The sequence below is a fragment of the Sinocyclocheilus grahami genome, unplaced genomic scaffold (genome assembly GCF_001515645.1).
Source record: "Sinocyclocheilus grahami isolate Dianchi unplaced genomic scaffold, SAMN03320097.WGS_v1.1 scaffold3.1, whole genome shotgun sequence".
NCBI lineage: Eukaryota > Metazoa > Chordata > Actinopteri > Cypriniformes > Cyprinidae > Sinocyclocheilus > Sinocyclocheilus grahami.
This window is the reverse complement of record NW_015505182.1, coordinates 401,127-420,751: the sequence shown is the minus strand read 5'-3', so window position 1 is coordinate 420,751 and position 19,625 is coordinate 401,127. Positions and strand designations below refer to the sequence as shown.

General features: G+C 36.0%; 1 protein-coding gene across 1 annotated transcript in view; it reads left to right on the top strand.

Moving 5' to 3' along the window:
• The first annotated feature begins 2,033 nt into the window (after positions 1-2,033).
• plekha6 (pleckstrin homology domain containing, family A member 6) overlaps positions 2,034-19,625 on the top strand; it is a 104,960-nt gene continuing 87,368 nt past the window's right edge. Inside the window, exon 1 of the mRNA XM_016240666.1 lies at positions 2,034-2,121. The gene's annotated coding sequence lies outside the window, so the exon portion shown is untranslated. The remainder of the gene's footprint in view (positions 2,122-19,625) is intronic.

The following is a 19,625-nucleotide window of genomic DNA, read 5'->3' as shown; positions in this document are numbered from 1 at the left end:
GTTCAAACAGGAGCATTTTGTCCTCCAATTCCTATCTAGAACAGCGATACTAAAGGTCAATATTTACATTTTGTACCTTTGCTTATATATTTTATCGGGCTATGCATTTTTGCTTGACTGTTTTAGTCACTGAATGTTTAGCGAGAAGGACAGGGAAGTATGCACCTACCTTATTTTGAATAAATAAACACCAGGCTAAAAGATGAGAAATATTTTTATATTCACGTTCGATTATTTCTTAAACAGTCTGTAGAGGGCGCTGTGTGTATTATGTCATTAGGGCTCGCGAGCGCAGTATAACATTTGAATTTGTACATAGAAAACACAACGTGTCACTAGATGGCGCTGTATACCATTTTTTATAAGTCAATGAGCGATGACAGTGATTTCTTTAAAACAAGATGTAACAAAGGATCACATTTATAGTAGATTATTTTTGTACAAGCAGTTGTTGCTGTTTTTGATGGTTTATGAAACAACATGTTATCTAAACTATCAATCATTGTACTTAACACTAAATTCCTACTGGAATAAGACAAAAAATAGTCAGACTCCTTCAGAATCACACTTACTTTAAGTGCTTAGGCCTCTCTGGCTTGCAAGAAGCGACATACAGTAGGCCTACAATGTATGGTAATTGCGGTAATCTTCTGTATTGATAGAGGCATGTGGACATGTGAACAGCTATCTGATGTGCGTTTATAGGCATGACTCTGCAGTGTGTCTGCTACAGTTGTGAGTTTGTGGAATGTGAGGTATTAGACTAGATTAAATCCAGCTGTAGATTCAGCAGCTGAAATATGAGCACCATCACCTGCCACTGACTCTTAGCACACTGTGCTCAAGAAATATTTCTTATAGATGTAAGAAGATAGACAGATGGATAGATAGATGTAGATCCTATGTTCACCCAGGCTGAATAACTGTTTCTATTTAATATACTTTTAAAGTGTAATCTATTCGTGTGATGCCAAAGCAGAATTTTCAGCAGCTATACTTCAGTTTTTAGTGTCACATGATCCTTCAGAAATCCTTCTAATATGCCGATTTGGTGCTTAGAAATTAACGTTTCTTCTTATTATTAATGCCGAAAACAGTTGTGCTTCTTACTTGTTTATTTTATTTAAAAAAATTTTTGTAACATTGATGCATTTTTTTTTAAAGATTCTTCGATGAATGGAAAGTCTTTGAAAAGAACACCAATCATTTGAAAAATCCTTGTCTGTGCGTGCGCGCGTGTGTGTGTGTGTGTGTGTGTGAGTGTGTGTATTCTATATTGTGATTTATATAGTTAATTTATCATTGCAAAACCATTCAAAAAACAACTGAATGCAAAAAAGTGATTAATAATGTGTGTAATAATAATATACATATATGTGTGTGTATGTATAATAAACACATCTGTTAACTACCCATATGTTAATGTGTATATATGTATGTATGTATATATGTACAGTATATATGTGTGTGTGTGTGTGTGTGCGCGTGTGCGCGCGTGCATGTAGCTCAGTTTATAAAGGGTTAATCCATGGCTCTAAACTGGAAACACGCATGTCATTGGTGGGCTTCTTGCTTGGGGGTGGGCTATGAGAGATTACAGTTTCATTTCTCCCTCTTTCTTTAAAGAAATGGAAAAAAACAGCAGCTGTGATGGTGCCACCCACCGCTCTGTTCCGCACTGTACCCATCAACATAATGGTCCCCTATCCATCTCTCCCTTTCTCTCCCCCTTCCCTCCCTTCATTTTCCAACCAGAGAGACCGACAGCTCAGAGCGAGTCATGTGACACTTAAATACCCAGGGATTTTCAGTGAGCATGCTCCATAGTATCCCTCCTCCCCTCCTGCCTTCATTTCTCCGGTGCGCTTGTCACCCTCCTTTATCCATCCTTTCCTGAAAGGGGGATGCTGTTATTGTAGCATCTCGCCGTGACTGCCTGCACCAGCTAGTCTTGTTGCTGTTGTCAGTAGCGTTGCGTATAAAGGACGTTAATTTATTACTTTTTTCTTTGCTTACAAGTGATTCATTATTTTGTATTTTTATTATTGTAATACATTTTTATTATTATATTTATATTTTATTTTGTGGACATATCAAGAATATCCAAACAAGCTTGTACTGGTAAGTCCTGATATTTGTGTATGTGGGGTTTTTTTATTTTATTTTTTTAATTAGATTCAAAATTGTGTCAATATTACGACTGTTTTGGCACAACATTTGTTTGACATTTTTTTGAGTGTGTTCACACACTTATGATTAATTGATATGAGAAGCTTTTAAGTGAATATTTTATAGCCGTGGGACAAAAAACATGGACAGAACATCCTGTCCAACATGCTGAACATTTTGATCTGGTTGGTTCTCATCGGGCACATGCATAATTTTTGGGGTGTTGTCCATGATTACAGATGCTGGGGTCCCACCAGATGGGCTTCGAGCCTGTTTGTCCCCCGCCCCCCCAGAGTGCCGCCACCTGTCTGTCTTTCATTCTCTTTTGACTCTGTACATCTCTTTTTGCTACTCTGTCAATGCTGGGTTTGTTCCGATCAAGTGCCGTCCCGCATGCAGAGTATCCCAGCAAATCTGAGAGAGCGAGCTTTGCCAAGCCAGAGCTTTTTGGATGAACCGCACTTAGACTGAGAGGATAAACTCAATTGACTTCAACAGGCATCCTGTTTAGCACCAGGTTATGTAATGGATTTCTCCCAGTGGGGGTGTGCGGGTCTTGAGTCGGATAAATGTTGCTCGACTCTAAAGGAATATGAAGCACTAATTGAATATAAAGTCGTGTTTGGTGCCTAAAACCATCTGAATCCAAATAAGAGTTTTCTTAGATTAAATGGCATTTAAATGGATTTTGTGACACGCTTTAATGAGGGAGAGTGTGCGTGTATGTTTGTGCAGAAAATGGATGAATGCGGTGCTTTGCCCCTAAAAAAGACGCATCTGTTCTGGAAGCACACTAGCTCTCTGTCCTAGCGTATCTGTTTATGTTGCCACTCTCTCTCTGTTCTGTTTATCTGCCGTGTGATTGGTTTGTGCAAAGGAAATGCATTTTTGTCTCTGCTTCTCATTGGTTGGAGCATGTAGGATATATGCTGATGGCTGGTAATGCTGGTTGTGGCTTGTGTGAAGCCTGCTCTCTCAGAAAAGGAGGGAAATGTGTGCGTACATGTGCATCTGTCCCAGTCTCTTCTCTTGTATGCATCAGCTTCGCTCTCTGATGCAGTACTGATACTGTGAACACCCAGAGCGAATACTGAGTAGTGATGGAATGCGGTACTTCTAGAACAGGCTGCTGGAGAACCCAGTACTGCACATTTTGAGGCATCCTAAAGGGACCGTTGTCTCAAAAATGAAGATTTAATCATAATTTTCTCAGCCAAACCTGCATGACTTTCTTCATTCTGTGGAAAACCAAACAAAACAAAAAAGATATTTTGAAGAATATGCTAGTTGCTCATTTTCATTTAATGAGGGAAGGACTCGGGCTGTCAAGTTCTAAAATGACACTATTAAAAAAGCAGTCCATATGACTCGTGTTCTGTATTCCAAGTATATTCCAAAAGCCATATGAAAGCTTAGAAAGTTGTTATTCACTGAAAAAATTGACAAATTATGGCAAAATAATAACCCAAGAAAGCAAGATGCAAAAAAAATAAATAAAAATATATATATATATATATATATGAGTGAATGAGGCATTTATATAGTGCTTTATTATGTATTGCTGTACACAAGTGCTTTACAATCATTTGTGTGTGTGTATATAAGTCAGCTGTTTTGGAATAAATATAAATATGGAATCATTTTTATTTATTTATTTATTTTCTGCACTGATTTAAAAGGGAAGAATTCTGTAAAACAGAAATTCTGTAAATATCAAGCTTTTTTCAAGCAAAACATCACACAAAATAGGTGTGTTAGAACAAAAAAAAAGCAAACAAACAACAACAAAAAACAATAGACATTGATAGATTTTATTTATTTCATTTTCTGCAATGATTTAAAAGGGAAATGTTTTAAATACATGTGTAAAGCTAATCTGAGAGTTTGATATTCTATTGGTAGTTGAAATCATTATGAAATCAACCAAAATATTTAATAGAATTCATATAATATCATATCTTGGCTCAGTGACTAAATTGTATGTTACATGGATCTTTCAGCAGAGAATGTCTTGTAGCTGTTGGTTCTATTCTTCTGCCATTTACTTTTTTAGCACTGTGCCAAATCAATGTCTCAGCACTTAACTAACATACACACCAGCAGATAGATCATATTTATTGTTTGAAATCATCTAGCACTGTTACTGCGTTCATGCTGCTTCAGTGTTTACCAGGGTGGTGTTATTTTTCAGCACATGCTTTAGCGAATGTAATTAGGCATGGAAAAGTGCACAGCACTTAGCAAGATAGCCTCCATCATTGTCCTTCAGAGTGGATTACTGTGAGCCAGACAGTGTAGGAGGTGAGGTGCTGTGCTGGAGAGAGCCCGGCCTTAAAGAGTTAATCTGCTCACTCATCACCACCTTTATTAGGGGGGTTTCCTCGCCCAAAAGCCAATCCATTAAATATACAGTAAGCCCACAAGGTATTTGAACACTTAAGCCACATTTAAAGATGTATGAATATCATTGGATTAGATGACTGAATATCAGTCGAACTCAGTAAATCTATTACAAATAAAGCTGGAATAAATTAGAAATATAAATGTTTCAAATAGTTTAACTTAAAAACAAATCTAAATAAAAATTTGAAAGTTTGCCTCAGGAACTAAATGAAATAAAACAAGTTTAACTTCTGGTACAAAAATGACTAAAACTTAAAGTAAATTAAAAATAAATAAAATTATAGACAAAAAATGAAATATATTAATTCTATTAATTATTTTAAACAAATATGAATAAATACTTTCATTGTACATAAATAATATTAAAATAAAACTGATCCAACTGGTATTTATTATGAAGAAACTTACTGACATAAAATAAGCTTAAGTTGAAGTGCTCAATTTACTAAAGGTTAAACTGAAATAAAAATAAATTAAAGATAAATAATGACAAAGTTGACAAAAGTATAAAAGAATAAAATGACAAAAGTACAAAACCTGTTTTTTTAAACGTATACTAATATTATCATGAAAACTGAAATCAAAATGTTAATAAATACTATATTAGTACATAAATGTTACTAAAATAACAGATTGGCAACTGCCATTTATTATGAAGAAGCTTAAAATAAGCTTAGGTTGAAATAAAAATAAATTAAAGATAAATAATAAAAAAATGACAAAACACAAAACCTAAACTAATATTAAAATGAAAACTGAAAATATAAAGCTATACCAAAATATTAATAAATACTTTAGTCTAGAAATATTACTAAAATAACACCGATTCAACTGGCATTTATTTTAAAGAAATATAAACATACAAACACACTTTCGAGCAAAACATCTGAAAAACTAGGTTTTGTTATGTTTAAAAAAAATAATTCCAAAAAGTTAATGGCATATATTACCTGCATATATGAATTATTACACAGAGGGCCGCATTTGAATAAGTGGGAAAAGAAAGGAAAGATGAGGTGAAAGAGTGAGACATGACAGATGGAGATTGTTTGGAATCAGGTGCATTTTCCCCCCCTAGGACTCAATGATTCTTTCAATGCACCCAGAACCTGTTTACTCTGGATTCCATTTATATGTTTTTTCTTGCATAGAAATAGGTACTTATGCATATTTTATAAACACAGTGGACATCTGAGCATGGTGGCTCATAGATGAGACAGATTGCCTCTGTCTTTGGCCCGTTTAGCACAGGGGACCAGGTGGCCTGCCAAAAGATGTGCCAAACCCTCAACAGATCGCGCTCAACTGGATCTTAACCCTTTTAACTCCCGTCGCTGTCTACTCCACACCAATAGGAAATGACTGGCACCATCCAATGGTGTTAATCCCTATTTGGATCATGTGGTGGTTGTTTCACCTACATTGGATTGTTTGGCGAATCAGCTGACCAACCTTGACCAATCAAGTCAGTTGCGGTGTGCATGTGAATCTGACTGATTGACCTCCAATGACACCCTGAGGTCCACAGGAGTATGGTAGTATGGCAATGATAACCCAAGTGGCCCGATGTTCACCTGCTGTGACAAGCTGTTCAACCGGAATGATTGAATTATTCAGCTGGAATTAAACTATTCAACTGAATGATTCTAGAAAAGCAGATAAATATGCGTGTCAGTCTTCAACCAAGAACCTGGTAGAGCTTATCATCCCATTCAGGTCTTTACAGAGCTGAAAACAGATCTAAAATATCTCCCGCATTTCCATATCATCCACAATATGGGGTGTCAGATCTTTTGTAGTCATGTGTGAACGACTTCATTCCATACATGTATATACAGTTGTTCGCTGTTTTAAACCCATAATGCACACTGATTATAAAACGGATACAAATATTAAACTGATATACACTAACTGATACTATAACCAATTTTGTTAATTGAAATAAAGCTGAAATGACTTAAAGTATAAGTAGGTATTTGAAAAAAGAAGAACCTACTAGATCTTATCTTTTTTTACATATAGTGAAGATCTAAAAAATCATATGATATGGCAATATGTTTTATTTATTTATTTTGTATGTGCTATCGTTCAAACATTTTAGAGTATAAAGAGTAATGAGTGAAAAGTCTCTTGTGCTCACTAAGGCTGCATTTATTTGATAAAAAAGTAAAAATTGTTCAATTGTAAAATATTATCACAATTTAAATAACTGTTTTCTATTTAACATTTACATGTATTCATTTAGCAGATGCTTTTATCCAAAGTGATTTATGTTTAATTTTTAGCATCATTACTCCAGTCTTCAGTGTCACATGATCCTTCAGAAATCATTCTAATATGCTGATTTTGTGCTCAATAAACATTTCTTATCAATGTTATAAACAGTTGTGCTGATTAATATTTTTTGTGGAAACTGATACATGTTTTTTTTTCAAGATTTTTGAGTAGAAGCTTCAAAATAATTTCTTTTTTTAAAAAAGAAATAAAAAGCATTTGTAATATTATATTATATATTATAATCAAATTACATCATTGCAATGTCCATACGTTCAAGAATACACTGTATTTATGTTTTTCTGTCCTCTGTCACACTTGCTCCTTAGTTGTATGACACTCTTTTCTGTAGTGAATTGTGAATGAGTGAGCAATTCACAGCATGAGCTTTATGACAAGCATTAATTGTAATGAAAACAGATGTGCAATAGAAAAGATGACATTTTTGTTTATCAAATGTTGTCATGTGTTTGTGACATCACAAAGGCTTTTATAAGGCTCTGCAATGAAACTATGTGTTATATCATTGTGTTATTTTTCAGCACCCACGCAGCATAGATGCATGAATAATAAGATTTTGACAACAATTTAAGTGACAGCCACATCTATTCCTTTAGCTTCTGTTGCTACATAGTAGCATGAATATTTTTTACATAAAATCCCATAATGTTCAGTTAAACCTCTACAGTTCAGCTTTTATGTGATGAACTTAAACCCACAGGTATTAAATGTACAGCTTTAACAAGGAATGAGTCATATATATATATGAGCTCAGATAATTAGGCCTAATGTTACAGTATATATCAATGCTAATGTAATGCTAATCTCTAAAGGATCCCAGGTCCTTTTCTGGCACTCAGCAAGCAATCTATTGGATGGGAGTCCAAGCTCTGCAGACAGTATTATCAGTCACAGAGGATATAGACCCATTAGGATTTGAATGGCATTACAAATCCTCCTTCCTCTGTAGATTGGTTGAGCATTGTGGGACTAAACCAGACTTCAAGACGCTCTCTGTCTTCTCCCTTAGGACTAATTAAAAAGCTTTTTAGTCTCGATTCCCTCCTAGGTGACGACGCACCGTAGTATGTACCAAAAAATGCACTGGTAATTGTGTGACACACCCACTTATAATGTGTTTGAATACTTGTGAGAGTGTATTTACATAATTAGCTGCAAGTCTCTTGAGTTATGATGGAAGTATTCAACTCGACTTTACTGAGATGTCTCATCTCACTCTGTCAGCTCATGATTGCTGAGTCTCTGCATTGGTGGCCTGTGGTAACGCTGTTCACATGCTTCTGGAACATCATATTCTTTCCCTGCTGAAGTGCAGTGACCCCAAAACATTAATGCAAACTTAATTGGACAGGCTGACATTTGCAAGTACAGCAATGTGTTTGGAGGGTCAGTAACTAGAAAATCAGGTCACCTTTGAAGAATCTTAACAACCTCTGAAGCCTTTTCTCCCCCTATAGAAATTTGTTGAAAAGATCAAACAATAGCCCCTTTTAAGGACAACAGCATATTCTTAAGAGGTTGTAAAAAAAACCTCTAAAGCTGTATACCGTATACATATATACAGTATAAGCAGCAAAACCGTGTTTTAGCATTGTTTCTTGCACACTAAATCAGCATATTAGAATGATTTCTGGAGTAATGGTAGCTGGAACTTTTGATCAAATGAATACCTAGGTGAGTAGACTTTAAAAAAATGATTAGTTCAAACTTTTGAATTGTCTATATAGTGCCAAAAGACACCAGTAGGTTATTGGAACATTTATTCTATGTTGCACATGCAACTGTAATGTCAAATCAAGGCTGTAAACAAAAGGAACGCATTGCATGATTAATGTTTTAATTGTACATAATCACAACCTTTGTTAATTTGTTAAATGTGAAATAAGAGCTTGATTTTGGTGGTAAGGTCTTCCGGTTAGCCCAAAGGCCCACATTTGTAATTAGCATAGAATGGTAGGAGGAGTGTGCTGATCTGTTTTGTGTTTCCTAGGGCTGGGTTTTGACACAAATTTCACAATTCGATTCGATTCTCATTCACAAGCTTGAGATTCGATTCGATTAACCAATTCAATTCGATTCGATTCAATATCGATTATTTTGGATATATGTCAGGTACAGTACATGCCACATTTTCTCAAGGAAAAAAATCTCTCAACTAATGCTGTAAAATATACCTGAGAGTCTGTTGGTACTACATTACTATAGTATTGAAGGTTAAAATTGACTGATTTGTTAACATTACACTTAATGAAGTTTTTAAAATAATAAAAGTTACAATTACATGATAATATTTCTACTTCAGTTAATTTGTTTGAAATATAAACATAATGGAGGCTGTCATAAAAACTTGATGGATTTATTCAAACACAAATTAAACATTGAAGAACAGTAACATTTATAATGAATATGTTATGATGCATATATTTAGCAGAATGCCCCTCTCTACAGTTTATTTTTCTATCTGAATAATGAGTTTATGGTCACCAAATATGTTTTTTTTCTGAGGTAAATGTGACGTTACGTGACATTGTTTACAAGCCGTTATATTGATGTCTTTGTGCTTTGAAACACTGATTGAGTGATTACATGAGACAGGATACGGCTTGTAAAGTTATACGCTTTCTTTTAACTCACCTTCGGATGTTTAGTCATGTTTATTTTGTGCTGAAGCTGGTATTAATGTGGAGGAGATGATCAGTTCACGTGCGCCTCACGCTGCTGCGTCTGTTGAACTGAGGCGCTACAGCGATCTGTCACTCCACATTAAACAGTGCCAAAACGGCATTTATTGTTTGAATACTGCAATACAGTGGAAAGAATTTGAAATCTGAGACTTTGTTTCATATTAAAAGTACCAAAGCACAATGCTTATTGCGATTTATTGGATGGGATGTGCCCTTCAACGTTCCGTCCATTAACTGAAAACAGGCTAGACTAATCGATTCTTGGGATTTAAGAATCGATATCGTTCCATAAAAATGAGAATCGATTAATATCGAGATATCGATATTTTTTAACGAGCCCTAGTGTTTTCATGCTTCTCAGATGTACAGCATCATGTAATTCTCTCCAATTACTGCTTTGTAAATTGGTGGTCTGGTCCACTTCTGGCTTCATGAGTGCTTGCCATATGCTGTAGAAAGCTTGCTTCATCCCTCCACCACCTTCTGTTGCCGAGTCTGTCTGTTGGGCGATTTCCAAAAGAGTGTGAGATCAAGAATATCCCAAAACTGCCAGTCCAGGCCTGGTCTGCCTAGAACTAATTTGTGTACTGACCCAGCGGACCAATTTAAAACCAAACTATATGAACGATTATTGTTTAATCAACTATAGTGAGTTCTTCGCAAACAAAGACACACTTAAAATTATCTTTCATTTCATTTATCAGGTCATGTTTGAGTAGGGTTGCAAAAAGGTGGAAAATTTCCAGTAAATTTCTGAAACATTTCAGAAATTTTGGAAACTTTCCAGGATATTTTGGAATATTCCAGAGATTTTTGGAAACTTTCCAGAAATTTTCCACCCCTTTGCAACCCTATGTTTGAGTGTCCCGTTTTTGGGGCATTATTTCCTGCTGCTATTAAAGTGAATGTAATCTCATTGTTTAATCCTTCCTTGGAACATTTTCTCTGAATTGTTTCTTGCAAAACCTTGCCAAAACTTAGATTTAACAGCTATGAATGTGTTGCATTTGCTGGCAGGTAGGGATGTAACGGTATGAACATTTCTTATCACGATAATAGTGTCCACAATTATCACGGTTATTAGTATTATCACAGTATTGTTAAAATGTGCTGGAGATGTTAAAAAAGTACCGACACATAAATCACTTCACCAAGTTTTATATTTAAAAATCAACAAATAAAATGACTTTTTTTGTTTGCATAATCACTAAAACAACATTACCAATGATGTTCGGATTTTAAATTTATTAAATGTTTAATAGCATGTTGAAATATCTAATGTAAATGTTCAAATAAAGCTTTGAAAAAGTTTAATAAAAAGGTAAACCTCACATTTCAGCCTTTTAAATAAAGAAAAGATATAAGTCAAAATGATAATTGATTAATAAATGGTTATATGTATTTTATCTGCTCCATAAATAATTCTAGATAACTTATCTGAATTGTTTAAATGTGTAGAATCCACATAAGCTTGTTTTTCATCAACCGGTCAAAATTTACAGCAGGGCAAGCAAATTCGGTCTATTTTTGGCCAGACAGAAACTACACACAGGCTGAATGTAAATCTCTGTAAATCCACCCTCTGACAGCAGGTGGCGCTTATGGAACAGCTGAATTAGAGCGGTTTCCCGTAACCTCTGTGGACAAAACAGCATTGCGATTAAGAACACTTCCTTTAGGTATTACATGGAGCGAAGATGAAAACAAAATGCCATCGAATCGTTTCTGAAGACAGTCAGAACCATCAGAGGTACATTCATATAATTAATTCATTCATATATTCATTTGTATAATTCCCTTAGCACTCTTTTAAAACCTCCCAGCTTTTCCACCCTCTTTTCACTCAAAACTAAACTACTATGCGTGCTGTGTGCTCGTGAGACTGTTACTTGAAACTGTGCTTTATGCTGGATAGTATTTATTTATCACGAGTTGTTCAAATCGCGGCAATCTAATACGGTTTTAATGATAATTAAAAGATGAAACGGTAATACTACTAACCGTGGGGAATTTTATCACGATTTATCGTCAAACCGGTAATCGTTACATCCCTACTGGCAGGTATATTTTTTGAAAGCAGATTTGGTCTTAATTAAGATGTACTTACAAATAAATTGATGCAATTTTTTTTTTTTACTTCATTGCAGAAATATATAGGTTTATGGGTCTACATTCAGTCCTGTTCAGAATGTATGAGGAATATCAATACTGTCCCACTGTAATTAGTGAGAACAGAAGTAAACAGTGATGTTAAACTAAATACAGGTTACAGAACAGAAGCAGACAGAAACTACAGCATTTGAACACATGACCAAACATGAGTCACTTAAGTTGACAGTGACTGTACAGACAACTGATTGTCTTTTGTCAAACATACTTCTGGGCCCTGCTTTCCAATAACACACAAAGCTTCTCCAATCATTTTCATGTCATTTAATCCTATGATCTACAAAAACACAAATCACGCCAACGGGAATTATAGTAGGATGACAAGAAAAGACCTCAAATGGTGGCATTAGCCTCTCTAGCACCCTTCATAGTTCTGTGAGTGGACTTTCGCTACAGTCTACTGATTGTTATAAAACCTGACCAGCTGGTTTTTGCGGACTGCATGTGCATTGGCTGTCACTTGTTCCATATTTTTCATTGACTCTCATATTTAGACTGTGTTAAGTCAAGATGATTTCCTTTTCTCTCACCTTCTCTGTCTCAAGCCTGTGTTGTTTTTCTCCATTCATCCAGCCGGCCCACACACTCATGCTGAGAGGGACTTTTATTGAATAGACGAGAGATTCAGCACATTCTCTGTGAGTCATCAGGCTCTGATTTAAAAAAAAAAATCTCTCTCAAAGATTCAGCTTATTGAGAAATTCGAGAATGCAGCAGCCAATACCCAGTGAGTTTTTGTATGGCATTAGCATGTTGCTATGCTAAAGGCACAATATTCTAAGTATAGAAAAATGTACTTGCATAATAATTGCGTAAAATAATCCATTGTAATTAACTATTTTTATGGACACTTATTGGTATTAATCGAAACATACAGTTGTTTATTATCAACGCTGCCTTTAAGATTCATTTTTCCTTTTTTATTTCTTCATTCACAGTAATTCACATAGATAGTATAAATGAAAATAGGAAGGTGTTAATAAATGAGATCTCAACAGTGCTTTTAATTTGAAGTCTGGCCAAATCTTAGATTGTCTGATTCGGTCTGATATCCTACAAGTGTGAAAAGTCAGTTGAACAGCATTAGAAGGCTGTCAAATGACATAATAGCGCCATTATTTTTCAAACAGTTGAAGCATGTAAAGGTGTGGTCTTCTCCTGTTAACTTGTGCTTCAAGACGCAAGACACAAAAGAGTTGAAAGCAAATATTCCTGTTTTCCAGAACTCCCTTGATTATTCACAGACAAGGCTTTAGACGGGTGTATCACACGGAAGATGGAACGAACAGTACGTAAATATTACAGATGACGTACCTTTAATGCATATATGATCTATGGACTTGTAGGGAATACACTGACTGATAACTTGCTGACTCGGCACCCTGACTAATGCTGATAGCTGACGCTTATCTAAAGCTGTGACCTGCTGTGATTATTTAAAACGTTCGCAAGTTTAGCCACAGGCATCCAGCTACCGAATATTCTGACTCATCTTACTGAATAACGATTCCTGTTAATCACAGACTTTATGTATACAAGGTAAGAACCTTCCTGTTACTGATAAAAGTTTAGTTTCACTCACACAAAATGTTAATGCAATGTGTATTTTGTTTGTAATTCATAAAAGGGGCTATTAAAACATTTGAGGGGTGTTTCAAGTCATTTGTGTTTTGTTTTGTGATTTATTTATTTATTTTTTGCTTCTTGTTTTGTTTTAAAAAGTGTTTCCAGAATGATTTGTATTTTGTTTGGTTTTATTTTATTTTTGTTTGGTTAGTTTTGTTTTATTTTTTGTTTTGTGTTTTGTTTTCTACCAAATTTACACGTTTAATTTTGGCTACTGAAATTGCTTTGTTGTTGTTTAGAAGAACGCAGTTTTAATCTGAAAGCTGTAACATTGGTTTATCCAGCCATGTGTCTCATTTGCATGCTTTGCAGATGATCGGCAAGTCCCAAAGCTGCTCATTTGAAAAGCAGAACTGCTGGCCTAACAGGCAGTCAGCATAATATCCTCTTGGTGGTGCGATTTACTGTGAAATAGGACTGGCAGGCTGTGTCAGCAGAGAATGATGGGATGTGGGTTTATGAAGCCCTTCTAGTTGATCTGGAGCCGGTTAATCCGCTCCCTCCAATAACGATGCCACCTGGCAGCTGGATGAGCTTTCATAATGTCGAGCGAACAGGAGGAGTCTGTGAATTACAGGATGCTGTCAAACACACACTATAGCAACACCAAACTGTACAATCTGGTAGTAGTAGTACAGTACTCATACAGCTGGGCTCTCTGCACATGTGTTGTAGTAGAGAATGTTTTCAGTTACTTCCTTTTAGTGTTTGACATGTCATGCATGGATTCTATTTGTAGCCTAGTCTTTGATTGTGAATAGGATATGTGTGTGTGTGTGTGTATGTGTGAGTGTGTGTGTGTGTATGTATATATATATATATATATATATATACAGTTTTTAACGTGGTGCTTTTACGCCTCGCATTTTGCGCGTCGGTCTGCAATTCCTCTCCATAACAACTCCCTCTTATCGAGATTTTTGTAGTCGCTGTCGCGTTTGTCATAAAGCCCTTTGTGTTCAGACACCAATGAGACCAGCAGCTCTACATTCATCTTGCCTCGATGCATCATCTTTGTCTACTTACTTCCTCTTCGTCGTTAGGTATCAATGTGTGCTCTGCAAGACCGTTTTGTGCTTGAGTGCCACCAAGTCATGTTTTACTGTAACTTCAGCAGCTCCAGGCACGTGAACAAAAGTGCCAATCTCATTGGCCAGCCAGTTTTTAACGCAGCGCGTCAAACCAAAAGAACAAGCCCGTGGCTTTTTTGAAAAAGTGATGCTTTTACGGTTCGTGTTTCGCACGACGGTGTGCACGCTCACATTGGCGCCCTTTGTTTAGTCACGAGGCGTTAAACGTCGGCGATGTCCCGGTGTGAACAAGCCTTAACACTAGCTTTTCTAATCTTTTTATATTCTATTTGTTTTCTTTTCATTTATTATACAATAATTAACAAAAGCAAAAAAAGGCCTCTAACACTAGCTTGCTCTATTCTTTTTCTATTCTATGTTTTCTTTTTATTTATTATATAATAAAAAAATATATAAAAAAACTTTGCTACATGCTATGCTGCTACGTTTAGCTTAACTGCGTTAAGCTAACTGAGACTTGTTATAGCACTTGCATATCATTGCTCTTTTGTTGATTTTGATTGCTTCCATTGTCCCCATTTGTAAGACACTTTGGATAAAAGCGTCTGCTAAATGACTAAATGTAAATGTAAAATATCATTGTATATTTTTATTTTATTTTATTTAAAAAATGCATTCCTTTTAATGCATTGTCTTTTTAAATACATTTCTATTTTATTATTTTAATTTTTTTATTTTGTCTTTTAATGCATTAATTTTAGTTTAGTTTTTTTCCCCCACAAGATCAGCTGGTAGAGTCACTAACACCAAGGTCAGGGGTTCAGTTCACAGGCACAAATACTGGAAAAATGCATGCCTTTTAATGCATTCATTTTCTTTTGTTTTCCTCTGAATTTGTTGTCAGGAACAGTATTTAGAGGACAGGAAATCACTGGAAATAGAGGGGATAGGGTTTTTCAAAAAATTATGTATAATGACGCAAGTGCGCCAAATGCTAGGTATCCAAAGCTTTTAGCAATTGCATGAAAATAACAATTTTACAATTCTAGCTTGTTGTAGTGAAATAATTAACAATTACACGTTAATGGGAATGAAGCATCCTTACTTTGTCCTCTCTGTCTCTCCCCTTTTGTGTTCAGTTGATAAGAGGGTGGGGCGAAGAGAGATGGGAGGGGTCGTCATTAGATAGCAGCACCAATAGCAGCCGCTAAAACATAATTGACTTGAATAGGAGCGCCTACCCTTCCTCCACTTCCACACAAAGCCCCCTCGCTGTGATTGCCTCCTTTGTTAAGCTCTCTTTCCTCTGTGGCGGCCTCCTTGCCACGTGCCAAGTGTTTTCGTCATGGCAGATGTCTGACACAATCTGCTCTAATCTCTGCCGTGCTTCCTTGACATGACTGGCATGTATTGACTTTGCAATACTTCGAATCCTATTTTGAGTTGTGCACAGAAGAGCAGATTATGTATTTGCTTAATTTAATTTCAATATAAAGACTATTGATTGAGCCAATGACCTGAAGAAATAAAGAGTCTGTTTAATTAAAAGCGACAGGCAGTGGACAAATCTCTAAATGGATATTTTCGTAATGTTAAGACACTGCTGACGGCAAGGACAAGGGCAAGTATAGTCAATTGACAGGGTGTGTATTCGTTACGGTCCTCGCTAATGAATTTAGAAACCCTCTTTGATAAGGGCCAGCATGAGGTCTAATCATCAAAGATGGCTAATTAGATTAGCTTTTTATCCACTGCATGAAACAGTTGCTTGTCTTTACTGATGAAACTGTGAAGGAAAGCAAGAAAAGGTTTCAGCTTTATATTTTACACCCTGTTCAACTTTATTTCGTACGAAAAGCTGAAAACTGATGCTGTTTGAATGTTTTCCATCTTGAGGCTTTAGGAGAGACTTGATCTTGCGTGCTGAGAGGCCTGCTGAGTTAAAGCTAAACTACGGATGTAGAGCAGGATGGAACCATCGGATCGTATCAGATTTGTGTGTTTAAGGTTGTGAAATTGCGCCCTTGTTCCCGATCTCCCACCTTTGCTGTCTGACACCGTCCTTCGTGGCTGTTCATCCTCACTGTGGGACTGTTATATAACTGTGGCTGCCTGAATGATGATTCAGTAGATTTGGTCTCTGGTTATCTTTCCCAGAGGGCTTTAGCCAGTTTATCTCTGTTATCTAAGGCTAGAGACCTGGACTGTGTTCAAGGGATAGTTCACTCAAAATTGAAAGCTCATTTACTCACCCTCTTGTTCTTCCAAACCTGTATGAATTTCTTTTTTTCTGTTGAACACAAATGTATAGAATTGAGTTGAAGAATGCTGGTTACCAAACAGTTGACGTTAAGCATTGATATAAATATATACATATACAGTACATATATAATGTAAGCTGAAATATACTGAAAATGTATCTGAAATACATATGTAAATTTTCTGTATGAATGTAAATTTGGTCAAATATGCAATGTACAGCATGCTGAATGAATAAACTACCCAAATGTAAAATATTTTTTGCACAAATTGGATCAAAAGAGCAAAATTGTTAACTGCATGCAACACTGAATTAAATATCACATGAAAGGAACATTTATTATTTCCTATAGAGCATATTGCTTCACATTCTACCTTTAAACATAGCATCAGTATGCAGTATATACTGCAATATGCTGTATCCAGCTAGTATTCAATTCTGAGCACACTCTGAAAATTAAAAATGCAATCGCTGCAATGAAGAGTAATCTCCTTCTATTCAGATCTTCCTCTGTTATGAGTCAGTCTTAAGCTGTTTTTTTTTTCAATCAACACTCCAAGATTCAGAAGCAGTCAGTGGCAGACCAAGGAGGATTTAAGACGATAGTTGGACTTGAACAGAAAAGAGGACAAGTGTCTTTCGTGTATTACTGCTGGCCTACTTTGATAGTTCTTTAATTGCTCCAGGAAAATCTGCACTTACTGTCATTTGCCATTTAAAAGAAGTCTTCTGCACTCTGGAGAGGTTTAGAGGTTCATCTCTTAACTGAAGAAAATTAGAAGGAAAAGTGCATTAAGTCATTTACATTCGTGTCTATGTTAGGTGAACTGGGGGATGATAATTGTTGGGAGGATTCTGGGAAATGGAGTTCTCTGGGGAATGAGGACATGTACATTCCTCAGGGAGGGAAGCTAGCACACAGTGTGGGAGAGGATGCTAAACAAGAGTCATCCTTGCTGTTTCACAGCCCAGAGAGGAAGGAAAGAGAGAGAGAGAGGGGAACAGCAAGTCAGTGATATGTATAGCACTGGAACCACTGGAGCTTCATCCCATTGGGCTCAACCACAGCCAAACAGCCTCCCATTATGGTATGCTCACACACACATGTAAATATTTCTTAAATATATACATTTATACAACAGTTCTTTCTGGTTCTCGAATCTGATTGGCTGAGAGGAGTGTGATATTCTAGTGATAACAGAACTCACAACAGTTTCACCGTTTATATCACTCCATTTGCAGTATTTCTCTGAGTGTCATTGCGGACACTAAAATCGACTATAATTTTATAAGTAATACTGTTTTTGTGTCACGGAATGTAGTTTTATACGTTTTTTTATTCAAGAATGTACTTGTTTATCAATTTGACAGCACTAGAAAATAGATATTAAAATATATAATTACTGTTACAGTATATATTAGGAAGGTGGTTCCTTGTATGCTTTCAGGAAAAAAAGTGCTAAAACTGTAATAAAACTTGTGAAAAGGTACACTCTATATATTTTTTCCATAAAGTGTGCATATTAGTAATTTAAAGGTACATATTAGTAGATGGTGTAATATAGTACCTTTTGAAAGGCTACCACCCCAATGACAGCTTTTGTACCTTTTTCCTGAGAATGTAGGAAATTGTAATATTTGGGGGTTCTTGGTATGAAAATATTTGGTATAGGGCATTATTGAAAATGAGCAAGAGGGTGGCTAACCGCACACTGATCCACTCAAGACTAAAAAGTCTACAAAAACTTATTTTTAATATTTATGAATTGCATTGTGCAAAAGTGCATGTGAATTAAAAACAAATGGACACAAGCAAGCAAACGTTTCAGCCCATTGCTATCGTCAGTGCTCACTTAACAAACAACATTCACCCTTTTTAAGTAGGTCAACACTTAAAGACAATCAGCTGAATTCAGTTATCTTAGGTAAACCTCAATTAATCACAAGCAGAATTCCAAGAAATTTTGATCATTCACATATGTAACAGAATATTACAAGTATACAACTTCAAAGAATGACCAAACATTACAAATACACCAAACACAGCAGGAGAGAGAGAAGATAAAGCAGTAACGATAATACCAATTTTTTACAAAAAAACAAGAGAGTTCTAGTTCTTCATTCATACCCTCAGGAAATAAAGATTTAAGTTCAAAGATCCAGCATTATTGTATAGGGCATTATTGTCAGTCTTGGATCATTTTATGAAAGTTCAGTCTAATATTGTACGACCTGAGAAGCAAAAATTGTAAAGGACAGAAAATAATCGTAGTGTGCACCCATCTAGATGTAACTAGATTATTAAAATATCTGAGGCAGCAGTGAACTGAAGAACTATTTCAAGAGCTAATTTGCTTAATCGTTCTTTGCTTTGGCCTCCAGTTGCATCTGTCCTCATTTGCAGAGTTGTTTACTTCTTCCATGGCATAAATTACTTCCATGGTTAATATGGCTCCTAGGTTGGATATAATGTCGCTGTAAAAAATAGAGAAACGAGCAGTGAGATATCTGTAGTGACTGCTGGACATGCAGTCTCTTTTGGCCAAGCATACATTCTGCGATTTACTCCCTGTTTTAGTATTTTTGTGATGTCAGTATTTTCTGTCCCCTCCAAGATGTCTTGCCCTTGACACTGCCCTCATCCCTGCAGCCAGCAGTAGTCATGGCATACAGTCCAGTGACAGTCGTTGATAGTCAGATTTATTAGCATGTAGCTAGCAAATCTCCTGGAGCCCATGTCCTTCTCCCTTACAAACTCATCTCTCTCAGGCGCTGAATGGTCTCTGCTCATCTGTCCTATTTACCACAGCTCAGCTGATAGGGCATGGGAAAAGAGTCCGGTCTCATGTCTTCAGAGCCATTAAAGTCAATGGATGGCTTCCTAATATGGACACATTTCCAACATAATAGCACCGCCTACATGTTTTTCCAACAAAATCTCTCTCCTATCTAGATCAGTGTTTAAATTTGGAATATTATTTTTTGATA